The sequence below is a fragment of the Poecilia formosa genome, unplaced genomic scaffold (genome assembly GCF_000485575.1).
Source record: "Poecilia formosa unplaced genomic scaffold, Poecilia_formosa-5.1.2 Scaffold97, whole genome shotgun sequence".
Lineage (NCBI taxonomy): Eukaryota > Metazoa > Chordata > Actinopteri > Cyprinodontiformes > Poeciliidae > Poecilia > Poecilia formosa.
Window position 1 is genome coordinate 478,580 of NW_006800036.1, and position 12,629 is coordinate 491,208.

Below are 12,629 nucleotides of genomic sequence, written 5' to 3' on the forward strand. Positions count from 1 at the left end.
AATACTTTCAGAACCACTTGCTTTGGGGTACAGGTTTCAGCCTCATACCTGGGACCCTAAATAACTGAAATAAAATGCAAGTGAACTCATTAACCTTTGTTGTAAAGTAGTCGGAAATGTCTACAGAGGGATGAGCTACACTAAGGAGAGGCACATGAGACCTGTTGGTGGTCAAACACCTCCTGCGGTTTCTGAGCTGCTTGCTGTGAAGTTACAGCTCAGATTTATCGACTTGGACTTGAAATGTGCTGACTCTGCACTCATCAGATTTCTTCTCCACTCTTATTGTGCTATGAACATTGGAGTGGGCAAATCTGGCATCAGGCAACAAAGCTCTGAACTTTCTCGGATTTTACACCTTCTATTGCTGGATGGAAAGCGAGATTGGAAAAGTAACATTTTGTAGGTTGCATATTTTCTTCTGGGAATTAATTTCTATGAGGTTATGGTGTACAAAAGAGAAAAAAGCAGCAGATAACGCAGCAGGGCTCAAAGGATGGAAATCTGCACCAGGGCTTCAGCTGTTGGCTGATGGGAATCCTCAGAAGAGAATTAGACCCCGCGGAGCTGCAGAAACGAAAAGAGACTAAAGGGTGCCCTTGATTTGTTGATATGACAGGTAAGTGCGAGATGACAGAGTAGTCTTCTTATTGGAACGTTTTTTTCTTATTAGCAGGCTCAGCATGTGGTTAGCATTGATGGGACAAGACAGAAACGTGTCCTCTATCTGTCTGAGTGATCCTGTTAAGTCAAACGTTTCTTTTTATTTTAGATCTGGGACGCAACAGGAGTCAATTATCTGCTTTTTGGCTTGACGTTTTTGGCCTGCGCATGTAAACAAATGCTGCACCGACTGTCTTTGTGCATGCTGATGCGGTGATAATGGACAGGAGCAGAGGAGCAGCGGCAGCGTGGACGTCTGCTCCGGGGCCAAAACCAGCTAACAGGAGCTACTCTATTAAAGATTATGAGATTAAAGAGGCTTTGAGCTGAGCCGCTCCCCAAGTGTTTTCACTCCTCTGCCTGCTTCAGCTTATTACACATAGCTGACCCTCATTGGTTTAAAAAGCTTTTGGCAAAGGACGGTTGTACGGTTCATGGTAATTTGGATGCCGGCATTGGTGCATGTTCACTACAGCTTAAATGCTGCAGTTTGGATGCACTTCAAGTTATATAATGCTACAAATGCAGTGCATGGACCTTGTAATGTATCACACAGAATACAGAGTAATACTATGAGATCCCAAGTGTTGCATTGTGGTATCAATCCAGGGGTTATTGATTGTTTTGTTTTCCATTTTAGTGTTGAAATCTATAAGAATGCTGTCCATCAGTTAATTAATGGGAGACATTTATTAATGTCCCCCAATAGATTTTTGTTTATATTTGAGTCTGGTGGAGAAAGATGAAGAATAATGAGGGAAATTCTGAGAGATCAGAGATCAGATTCATGCAGCGACTGGAACTATCATGCACAAATTGCAAAGTATAGGTGTGATGTTGAAAAATGTCAAAGGAGAACCTGTAATAATAGCTCCACAGATAATAACAGATAATAGCCCGGTGGCTCTGACCATTATTATGCAAAGGTTGTCACAATTCCTCATGAAAAGAAATGTGATTATTTTAGTTATTTAAAAAGAAAAAAAATAAAAGAAGACAAAGAATATCAGGAATTATCTCAGAATATTAGATTATTATTATTATTTTTACAGAAACACCTGGTTAATTTCTTAGATACATTTTTCAACGCTGTATTACAGTGTTTTAACATTATTTTCTATTATCCGACAAACTGGATTTTCTTGAGCAGACTGAATGTTTCTCATGCTCGACAACTAAAAAGTGAAAAACGGATTTTATTAGCTGCTGCTGTCTCGTCTGTGTCATGCTACCTGCTCTGTGCTTAGAGATCCAATAGTCGGTGAGGGAAAGAGTGATGCAGAATGAAAAGGGAGAAAGATGAGGGGGATGGTCGAGAAGGAAAGAAGGAGACAAGAGTAGAAGAGAAAAGTAGGATAGAGAAACTGCAAAGGAACATCGTAGAAGTCTGTTTGGGATTAAGTATTTGTCTAAATCCTGATTGATCAACATGTCCCATAGATACATAGCACAATAAAAATGACACAAATTTGTATGCCGACGATGTGACTTGATTCTAAATAATACATGAAGATCGTCACACACATTAACAGATTTAATTTATTCTCTCAGGAAAGCAAAGACACAATTAGACCTGTCAAACTCGTTTTTGGGGGTTTCATACACGACATTGCTAAAAGTCTTTGCTTACCTCTACAAATAATCAAATTTGTTTATTTCTATGACCGCAGGTGGACAAAATGAATCACTCAGGTATGCAGACAGGTTTCATAAACTTGTGTGAAAGAACATGTCAGTGAATTTTATTGTTTTACTGATAGGATGACTGCTTTTTAAAAACAGTCATCCTACGACCTACTGGGATACGATACGACTTAGTGGGAATTATTTGATTTAATTTTCATCTGAGTTAAAATAAAAATGCCTAACTATTTTTGCTTCAAAATTTCCTTTTTTCACTTCCTTCGAAGCTGCATAAAGTCCCAAATGAGCCCTTTACTTACAGTCTGCAGTGAGTCAGTCACTTTGAATCATAAATACAGCTACAAAAGATTGTGCTCACATCTCTTTGTTTACTTTACTCTGAACAGCAAAGTAAACCAAGATGAACTGAATGGGGACTTGAGCTCTGAACTATAAATGAGAACATATTGTTAACATGCTAAGCAGGAAATCTGACATTATAGTCTAACATTAAGGGTGCAAAGTAGTCATTACAATACTTCCTCTTAGAGTTGAAACACACAACTGTGATGATGACGAGATAAGTCTGTCCGCTGTAGCTAGCGGTTGATTCTTGCCGTCTGTTGCAGGTTCTGGTCAGCAGATCTTGTTTAAAGCAGGTTGTCAAAGTTTGAGGGTGTTTCCCAACAGAGGGAAAGGAGACTTGACTGAACTACAGTGTGAAGTTGTAAATAGTCAAGCAACTAGAATTTTGTGAAATGATCCTGCAATTTGAGTTTGAAGAAAATGAGGTTATCTTTGCTTGATGTCTGAGAGGAAACGTTTAATCCTGATATGTTCTGGGTTGGGAAGGCAACACAAAGATTGGTCTCAAGCATGAAGGACCTGTTTCCTGCGGTTTTATGACTCTGTGGAGGTCTGTGTGAAAGCAGCTGACCGAACTTATAACAAAACACTTCAAATAATCTAAAACAAAAGAGGGGTGAGGAGCACATTGTAACATTTTCCATTACTCTCACTGTCATTGATAATTACTGAGCCAATTAGTTCACATCCCCTCATTATGTGTTTGAATGTCATATTTGTTGTGGGCGTTTGATGATGCATTGTTCATTCAGGGTGGGATACTGATACAATAAATTCAAATAAAAAATAAATAAATAAATAAATAAATAAATAAAAATAAGACCAGGTGCAGTCTACACACACCAGCTCAAATATCAACATGCGGCTCACAAAACTCTGCCTAGTGAGATTCATTTAAATTGTTTAGCTTCCTGGTGGAGAGGCAATATATGGTTGAATTCAGGCCTCTATCTAATCTCATGTGTCTTTATCCTGTTGCAAGATTCAATCATGATCAGGTTCCAACTAACTACCTGTTGATTAAAGACAATGTTAAATAATTTGAAAGTATCTATTATTTAGTTTACTTTGTGCAACGCAAGAGTGACGATCGGCACTAAATCAGCCCCTCAGAATGAGGTTTCATACAGGGTTACTAAGTTTGTCTCCTCCAAACATACTTCCTGTGACTGTGGGCAGTCAGCTCTACAAAGTCTCACCTGACTCTAAGTCTTAAGTCATTTAGCCTAAGACTTAAGTCATTTAGCTTATCCAGGAGTAATTCAGTCATGCTTCACGTTGTGGACCTTGTGGCCAAATGTCAATGTTGAATTTATTTTTATAGCATTTTAAAAGCAGGTTTAAAACTGCACCAAACTGCTGTACAAAAATGATAATAAAATAAGTAAAATGATAATAATAAGAAGTAAAAAAACATATCTAACTGGAGCTATACCAGGAGCCTGTTGATGGGTATGGAAACAATGTGGTTGAGGTGCAAGTTGCTAAGGGACGTTACTCAAATATAACTGAGGTTGTGTTCATGAGCCTGTAGGTAAAATTCGGACCTTGTGCTAAATCGAGAATCCAACTTAAAAAAAAAAATCACTAAAGTCACTGAGGCTGTTTAACTGTATGCTCATTCATTCCTGGAGAAAGGACAGTTCACACAAATTATTGAGAGCCTGCAAACAAAATGACTCATGTCAGTAGTGAATGCATGTAAACTTCTGGATCTAGTTTGTTATGATGGCAACAAAATAAATAAGATTCAACCTGGTTCCAGTCAGAGTTTTCAAATCAAAATCCAAAGTGGATCTTTTAAAGAAATATATACAAATTAGTCCCAAAAGTTTTGCTCTTCATTTTCCCATATAAGCACACAGCGTAATTGACAGTCAGCTCTGTTGGCAGATCATTAAATAAGCACGCAGAATATGCACCCAAACACTTTGTCTTTTGCATGTGTGGCCACAGAGGGACAAAGCCATCTGTCTTGTCATTAACAGGAGCGAACGGATTATATTTTGTGGAGGGGAAAAGCCGGTTTGTTCTGCTTCATCCTGCTCTATATAAAACACTGGGGCTGATCCAGCTGCACACTGCAGCAGCTTAGCATCAGGTTTGGATGCACACAAACAAATACACACGGTGAGGAATCACACATTTACTATCATGGGAATTTTCCACAGGTAAATGGAGTAGCCTTAGAAAAGATTTAAAATCCTGAAAAAGACAATGAATGCAATTGTTTCGTTTGTTTGCGTTTTAACCAATTTATCTTTGGGTCACTGTAATTATTACCCCTTCAATAGCAAAGACAGATATTCAACCTGTTATTGATTTTAACATTATGATGTCTACTTAAGTTTCTTTTCCTAGAAATGTTTTTGTAAGTAGTAATACACCATGTGTATTACTACTTAAGTAGTAATACACATGGTGACGTAAGACGTAATAGGCACGTCTTTCCAACTGTACATGCTGAATCCTCAAACCCTCTATGACCCGTTTTACCTCCATAAAATGTTCGTCTCCAACTTATGGCATCTGGTGACTTCCAGTTTACCCAGGAAGTCACCTTGAACTCCTGCAGATCTTCAGGGTTCACCTCCTTTCTTCTACATCCAACCTTAAGATATGCATGAGCGAAATGTTAATTATGTTATTATTAAAAAATATTAAAAACTATTAGATGAAAATGCAAAATCTTGGTCAAGAACTCAGAGTCAAGAAATTGCATTTTGTCTGCCATACCTTCGGATTAAAGGTGTTCTGGGTTTTAATGTTTATGTGTTAATGTAAACATTAAAAAGTCATTGGAATATTATGTTTTTAGCAGATTTAATGTAACCCTAAACCCCCCCCCCCAAAAAAAAACAATCTGAAGCTACTAGATAATTCTTCCCAACAACTAGGTTTAGAGGTGTGCCTTGCACCACGTACTCCATTTGTCTTTACTTTTTTAAGTTTTCACAAAATCTTTTGAAAACAATGTCAGTAAATGTAGTTCACATAGAGTGCATTATCATCCTACCAGTCCCTCAGATTCACTGGCTTGAGGATGAAAACGTGTGGAAAATTAATGTGTTTGGCCAATTTCAAAAAGTACAAAGACTGTAATAATTGTTGTGCAGGACACCTTGTCCTGTTAGGCGACGGGGCCTGGATAATACCCATGTTAAACGGACGACGGAGTCCGCCGACGACAGGCGCTTAAATTCCGTAACAAAAGTATGTTTTTATCTTTTTTTTCCCCAAAATCTTTCTCTTTTTTACTGTTTATTCAATGTCACATGCTGTTTTTATTTAGTTTTTGAATTATGTGAAGCATCTTGAAATGCCTTGCTGCTGAAATGTGCTATAAAAATAAGATTTGATTGATTGATTCAATTTGTGCTTTAAAAAAAAACTGAATTTCAACATTCTGACTTGGAAAAATCAGCGACAAGCCAGATTTATGACTTGTAAAGTCAAGTGTTCCCAATCAGGACACAAAACCATTATGGTTAGAAAGTAAGAAACTAATGTGAAATGATTGATCCACTTCACAACGTATAGGACTTAAAGGATGTTCTTGGTACTAGATGCCACAGCACATGGTTCTAGTGGGGGCCAACATTAGGCAGGTGGTCATCATTATTGGTCCAGCTTTAATTTTGAAATGAGTGGGTGATAAAGATCATAAGTTTGAGCATTGAAAGAAATGGTCTCTTAATCTTCAGCTGCTAAAATACCAGCGCCTACTTCTCACATCCATTAGAGTGATGAGTTTACAAAAGTCATGAGTAAAAAATGCTTTTACTGTCAGTGGAGAAGTTTTTAAAGTGCATCCACAAAGGCTATTGGAGAACTACTAAAGGTTGGTTATTGCAGTAAAAATGTTCAGAAAAATGTCAGGAAAATGACTCGATATGCTTAAACGCATTTCGTTTCAGGGAAAATGAGACACAATGTAATAATAAAAAAAAAGATGCACAGAAAAACGCAATAAAAGAAGACCTTTGGCATAAACAGGAAACATTTTGCCTGATATGGGAATTTAGTTGCTCGTTGCAATAAACAGGAAGACTTATGTCTGCCTGAAAGGGCTGCTGTGTCTAAAAGAGTTATTTCCTCCACTCTCTGCAGGCTCTCCCCTGCCTTAAGTCAACATGAAGCAAGCAGCTGGTCAGCAGAAAATGAACCATGAATGAGAAGCTTTTTCAGTAATTCATAACACGCCGAGTGTTGCTTTTAACATCTGTGGCACAGTTGCAGAACGTACAAGAAAGGAAGGAAATTTAAATTAAAACTGTCCACCCAGTGTTTGAATTAACCGACATAAATACACACACACACCCCCCACCCACGGTCGCTTTCCATCCACCCTGTTATTTACAGATTCCTTCCAGAAGGCTTTCCTCAGACCAGCTTTTTAAGAAAGTATTTATATCCTGAAGTTCTGAGGCGCCTTGTCATTAGAAGGTCTAATTTAGCAATGAGAGCAGTCCCACCCATCTCTCCCACAACGCGTTCTCTCCTTTTCCCATCTAGGCCACCTTTGTGGGTCTGTGTAAACACAACATTAAGATGCCAAGTGTGAAGTCCTGCAAAACATCTGGTCGTCTCATCCACACTTTAGTGGTGACTCATTTAGCTGCTATGAAAATCCAGTACTTGTTTGACATATCGTCCTTCTGCGAAAGCAATTAGACATTTACATTTGTGCTACTATAAAATATTTCATGCGCTTTAAGAGGCTCACGTCGGCCAAAAAGAAAAGAAAACACAGCAGCAACTCAGACTGTAGTTTCATCTACCCCTTGGAGCAAGTCCTGTCCTTAAACAAATTTTAACATCAGTCAAACACATTAAATACAAAATGGTGTTTTCAGGTGCTAACGGGAAAAAAGTAGGAAAACCAGCCTATGGGATAAAGATGTTGTCTTGTTAAAGCATACATTGACTGTGAAATTTGGTTTCACTATAGCTACTTCAAGGCCGGAGTCCAGATATCGCTTAATAAAACCTGTCTGACACCAAGAAGTAGGAAAAATCTCTCAAATAAAACACATTGGGAACTCAAGAACATGTGAGAACTCCAGTGAATCACAGTAAATGGCCTTAGTAGATACAAATAGAAGAAGAGAAAAAATATCAATGGTCAACTTTGCCAGGAGTGTCATGCACCAAAATAACTCCAGGAGTGAAGGAGTGCACCAAGGACTTGTCCAGGAGGTAATCCTGCCCGAGTCACATGGTCTGCTTCCTATTGGTAAAAAACAAACAAACAAACAAACAAAAAAAAAAACTCAATAAATAATTTTAAATGTTCTTGTCAAAGTCCAGACTTAAACCTCATTTTAGAAGCTGAGATATGACCTTACGCAGGCCGTTTATGCTAATGAACATTTCATTGTGGCTGAATTAAGACAAAGATGAGTCAGTCAGATTTCCTCCAGGCATGTCAATGACTGATTCCCAGTTTTCACAAAGTAAAATTACTGCCGTCTAGGATGACTCAATTACTGATTAGGTTTTCACACATGATCCAGTTGGGGTGGATAGCTTTTTTTCTCTTAAAAATGAAATCACCAAGTGATGACACTTTTTGTAGTTACTTTGGTTAACTTGATCTTTTGTTAAATTCTGTTTGATTATCTGAAACTAATGAAAATTGTAAGTGGCCAAAAGCTTTTGTCACAGCACTGTAAATTTGACGAAGACAGCAGTTTCCACACAATATGAACTTTCTATCAGTTACTTCAGTGCTCTTTAGTTCAGGACGCTACATATTATTAAAAAAATGTGTTGAAAAGCAGTCCAACGTCTTCTCTTTTCTGGTCAGATTTCTGAGAGGAAGAAAAGAGCCATAAGAACTGTGAGAAAATATGCCAGCTGGCTCCATTTGACTTCAACGGAGGCTAATGCATGCCGACTGTTCTCTCAGAAAAAAACACTGAGATGCTTTATTACGCCGTCCAAAAGAGATACATCAGGGGAGCAGGGATGCTTGTTGAAGAGTTTGAAGGACAAATTGAGCCAAAACATGGATGCATCTACTGGAACTGCCAAACTAATGAGACGTGATAAATAAATAAACAAACAAATAAATAAAATCAAACACGCCAGAAGACTGCATGATTTATTTACTGGCATAACTTTTTAACAAGACATCTGCAGTTTCGTGAAACCACTTATTTGAATATCTGAGGAAATGTTACATTACATTTCACTAGTTTGCCTTCTATTAAGTTTAGTATGAAAACTTTACATTTTGTCACAATTTCTACAGCTTTTTATATAAACTCAGATGTGGATATTGTGCTGAACAAAATAAATTTCTATCTGTAAGAAAAACATCATATAAAAACAACGGTCAATCAACTCATAGTCAAAAGTTAATCAATAAAACTAAGAATAAACCTTCATTATCATGATCGTTTTGCTTGTAACAACTACAAGGAATTTCATATTGCTTATGAAAAAAACTCTAAACATTTAATATCCAAAAAAAAATAAGTCACATAGTTGGCTGTGCTAGAGACAATGCACTTATACTATTAAATGAAATATGGCCATTAAGAGTTAAATGTTCACTCTCAGGCCAGATTTTGAAGATTCAGTTCTAGTTTCTAAGAGAAAAATCAAGCATCTAACATTGCAATGTATTTTGATTTAACTCCAGACATTTTCAGAAAACATTCTATTTATTTTATGATTTCTAACAGTGATAAAACACTGAGAAAAAAAAAATCAGATGAAAGGAGAAGCTCCATGTTCATTATTCTCTGTGGAACAAACATGCTGCTTTGCTTCTGCCAAGCTCCACTTTTCAGTTTTAAAAATATTTGTTCTGTTATAAAAAAAAAAATAATAAAAAAAAACTCCCTCTGAGGAGGCAAAGAAAATATCTTGAAAGCTAATCAAAGTTTATAATGGAGCCAAAACAACTTTGCTTGTATTTGGTGAAAAAAAACAATGGTGGGACAGAAACTGTGGGGAGAAAAAAAGACACTTTGCCTTAGAGTTGGTTCTTGTTGCAGTCTGAGCCACACTGAGAAATAAACACAGAAATCCTTTGTTCCTTCTTATATAGAAATAAAAATCTACCATTTCTTAATGCTGGTTTGATGTTTCAGAAAGTATTTTAAAGACTTTTAAAAACTAAAATTGTCTGGAAAATGTTGCATATTAGGTCATCCATATGTATAATCCGGGCAACAATTATTTCAAGCTGATCCATGTTGCAGATACATTTTTGTTGACTTTTCAACTGTGGTGCATTTGATATCTTTACAACATGACTACTAAGAAGGCAAAAAACCCCAAACGTTTTTTAGTTTTAATACTCAATAACTCAAAGAGTCACAGCCAATTCTCATCCCCATAAATTGAGACTACCATTTTAAACCCAACCAAAAACATTTTGGCCCCATACACAGAGAAGCCAAAAAAGTATATTAGAGTAAAGGTAGCAGTGCTTCAACACGATTGTTATTCAAATAAAAAATCCAAAAAAATCACTTAAGAGTAAAAAAATGTTTTGGTGTAACTGATCATAACATAATTTGTAAAAAAAAAACCCCATCAACAACAACTAAAAAAAGTATGCAATCAGACGGACAAAATTTTAAGTTACGTTCAGATTCTGGTATTTTGAAGGTTACCGTAAACTGATACATACAAGAAAATAAGTAAATGACAAATTCAGGCAGAATAAACACATTTTCAAATTGTTTGTGACAATTTGTGACTTACTGTATGCCATACGTTAGAACAGTGTAAAGTAGTTTTGGTAACAATATATTCTGCTTACTGTATATTAATCTGATCTCCAAATGAAACAGCAAGCTCAGCAGACTGAAAATACCTGACATTGTTTCTGTGTATGGAGTAATTTTGGTTGGAACTTGCATCATTGAAGTTATTTGCAGTGGGTAGAGTAGCCAGAAAGTTTACTCGGGGAAAGAGAAGCAATAATTCAAAAATAATGCAACTCAAGTGTAAAGAAGTACAGTGCAGGAGAAACATTACTCAAACATAAGTGGCTACAATCAACCTCTTGTATTCATTTACATCCATTTTGTCCGTGAAAACTATTTTGTACCCATGTTTTTAACCAAAGACTTTCAGCGTTAAACTACTAAAAATGGCATAGTTCAAATTTGTTTTGGCAGGAAACAACAGCTGATATGTAAAAAAAAAAGGAGCCAGTTTGTGACTTTGCATCTCCAAGATTAACATATTAATATCCTGTCAAAAACCCATCCAGTGCCAGGAAGACATCCTAAGAAAAACCAATCGTAACCCTTGACTCGCACAAGATAATCAAAATACTCAATCTTTATTATCCCCTACAGTTTTTTTCTGTTCTCCTACCTACTGCTCAGCTACATAACACGTTACAAAAAGGATGTTGAATTCAACTCTTCAGTGTTAATTCTAGGAAACGTATTTTGGCTAATTACTATCTAATGTTTCCTATAATTAAGGACAATACTGGCAGTACGTGCAGATTATATAATTAAGGCAAAACGATCTCTGTGATGCTGGAGAGGGAAGGATGATAGAAAGGATTAAATCTCCACAGATGTTTGTTTTTTGTGTGTCTTTTTTTTTTTTTTTTAATAAAATTCAGAAGGTTGCCCTACTGACCTCAGTATGAACTGTGTACATCATTTAATCTGTCCACCCAAATCCTTGTCTTCAGTCTCTGGATGCCAATTGTCATACTGATATACGGACCTGAATGTCCTCAGCCTTAAACCTAGGATGTTTCAACATTGATTCCTGATCAGGATCAGAATTCATTTTACAACTATCTTACACCAATCATAACTTGTATGAGCACAAACTGATATCAAAACATAGCTTAATCTCATAAAACTGATCTGATTATAGTGTCTGCTTGTGTGCATAAAGAGTCATCTCTTTTTGTCTAGTTGAGGCAGAAATATAGGTCGCAGAAAAGATCCTCTGCCCCTCCCCACTGTAGCATTTTTAAGCAACATGGAGAATCTTTTTTTAATCTTTCCAAATTAAAACCAACTCCTTGCTGGTTTGCAATTTGTGCATGATTATAAAAGATCCCTTACAGATATGCAAAATCCAGCAGAAATTTGCAAGCCAAAGCAACTCGTGAAACATGATGCTTACACTATTTGTGATCTATGCACAAACGACACAGAGTAATGATTAGTGTTTGTTTAGATTTGCTACTTTGAAACTGAACATGTTTGTTCGACAACTAAGACCACCTAAAATTGTATGATATTTTAATGGTTTCAAGTAAGTAGGACAACATTTTTTCCTTTTCTCACAAGTAATAATGAACTTTTTCACATTACCATCCTTCACTTAGATGAAGACAATCTAAGGAGGTATAGTGTACTAAACAGGATAAACGAAGTGTTTTTTTTAGATTTACTGCATTCAGCTGCATATTAACTGGTCTAAACATCAAAATGTTCACTGATCTTAACTTAATAATGATCAAAAACAGAATTACAAGACATACAATAAAATATATAAAATTTAACATAGCATTGTTCCAACTTTCTCCTCTTAATTCCCACGCTTCTTGAACAAAGAATAGTTTCTCTACCTTTAACTTCCGCTAGACTCACTTTACTCTCAGGCTTTAATCTACTTTGTGGTCAACAAGCAACACGTACTGAATATTGACACTCCTAAATCCCAGAGTTACTAAGATATCACAGTCTTTCAATTTCCTAACCCCACCGGACTTCCCAGCGCAGGTTTTCATGAAGCCAATCTAAAACTCGGCTGATAAAACGTACAATAAACAGAAAGGTGCACAAAAACCCTGACACAGTGCTATCTACTGATCAAATAAGAGGTAAACGTGTCACAGAGTAGTTTTTGTGTGTTTTTACCGTGTACAGACTTGAAAAATAATAAAACAGGATTCAGCAATGACGACAAAAGCGCTGCCTAAGCATTCAAATTGCGTCCGAGGTAAACAGGAAGTCCGCCCCAAAACCAACCCGGAA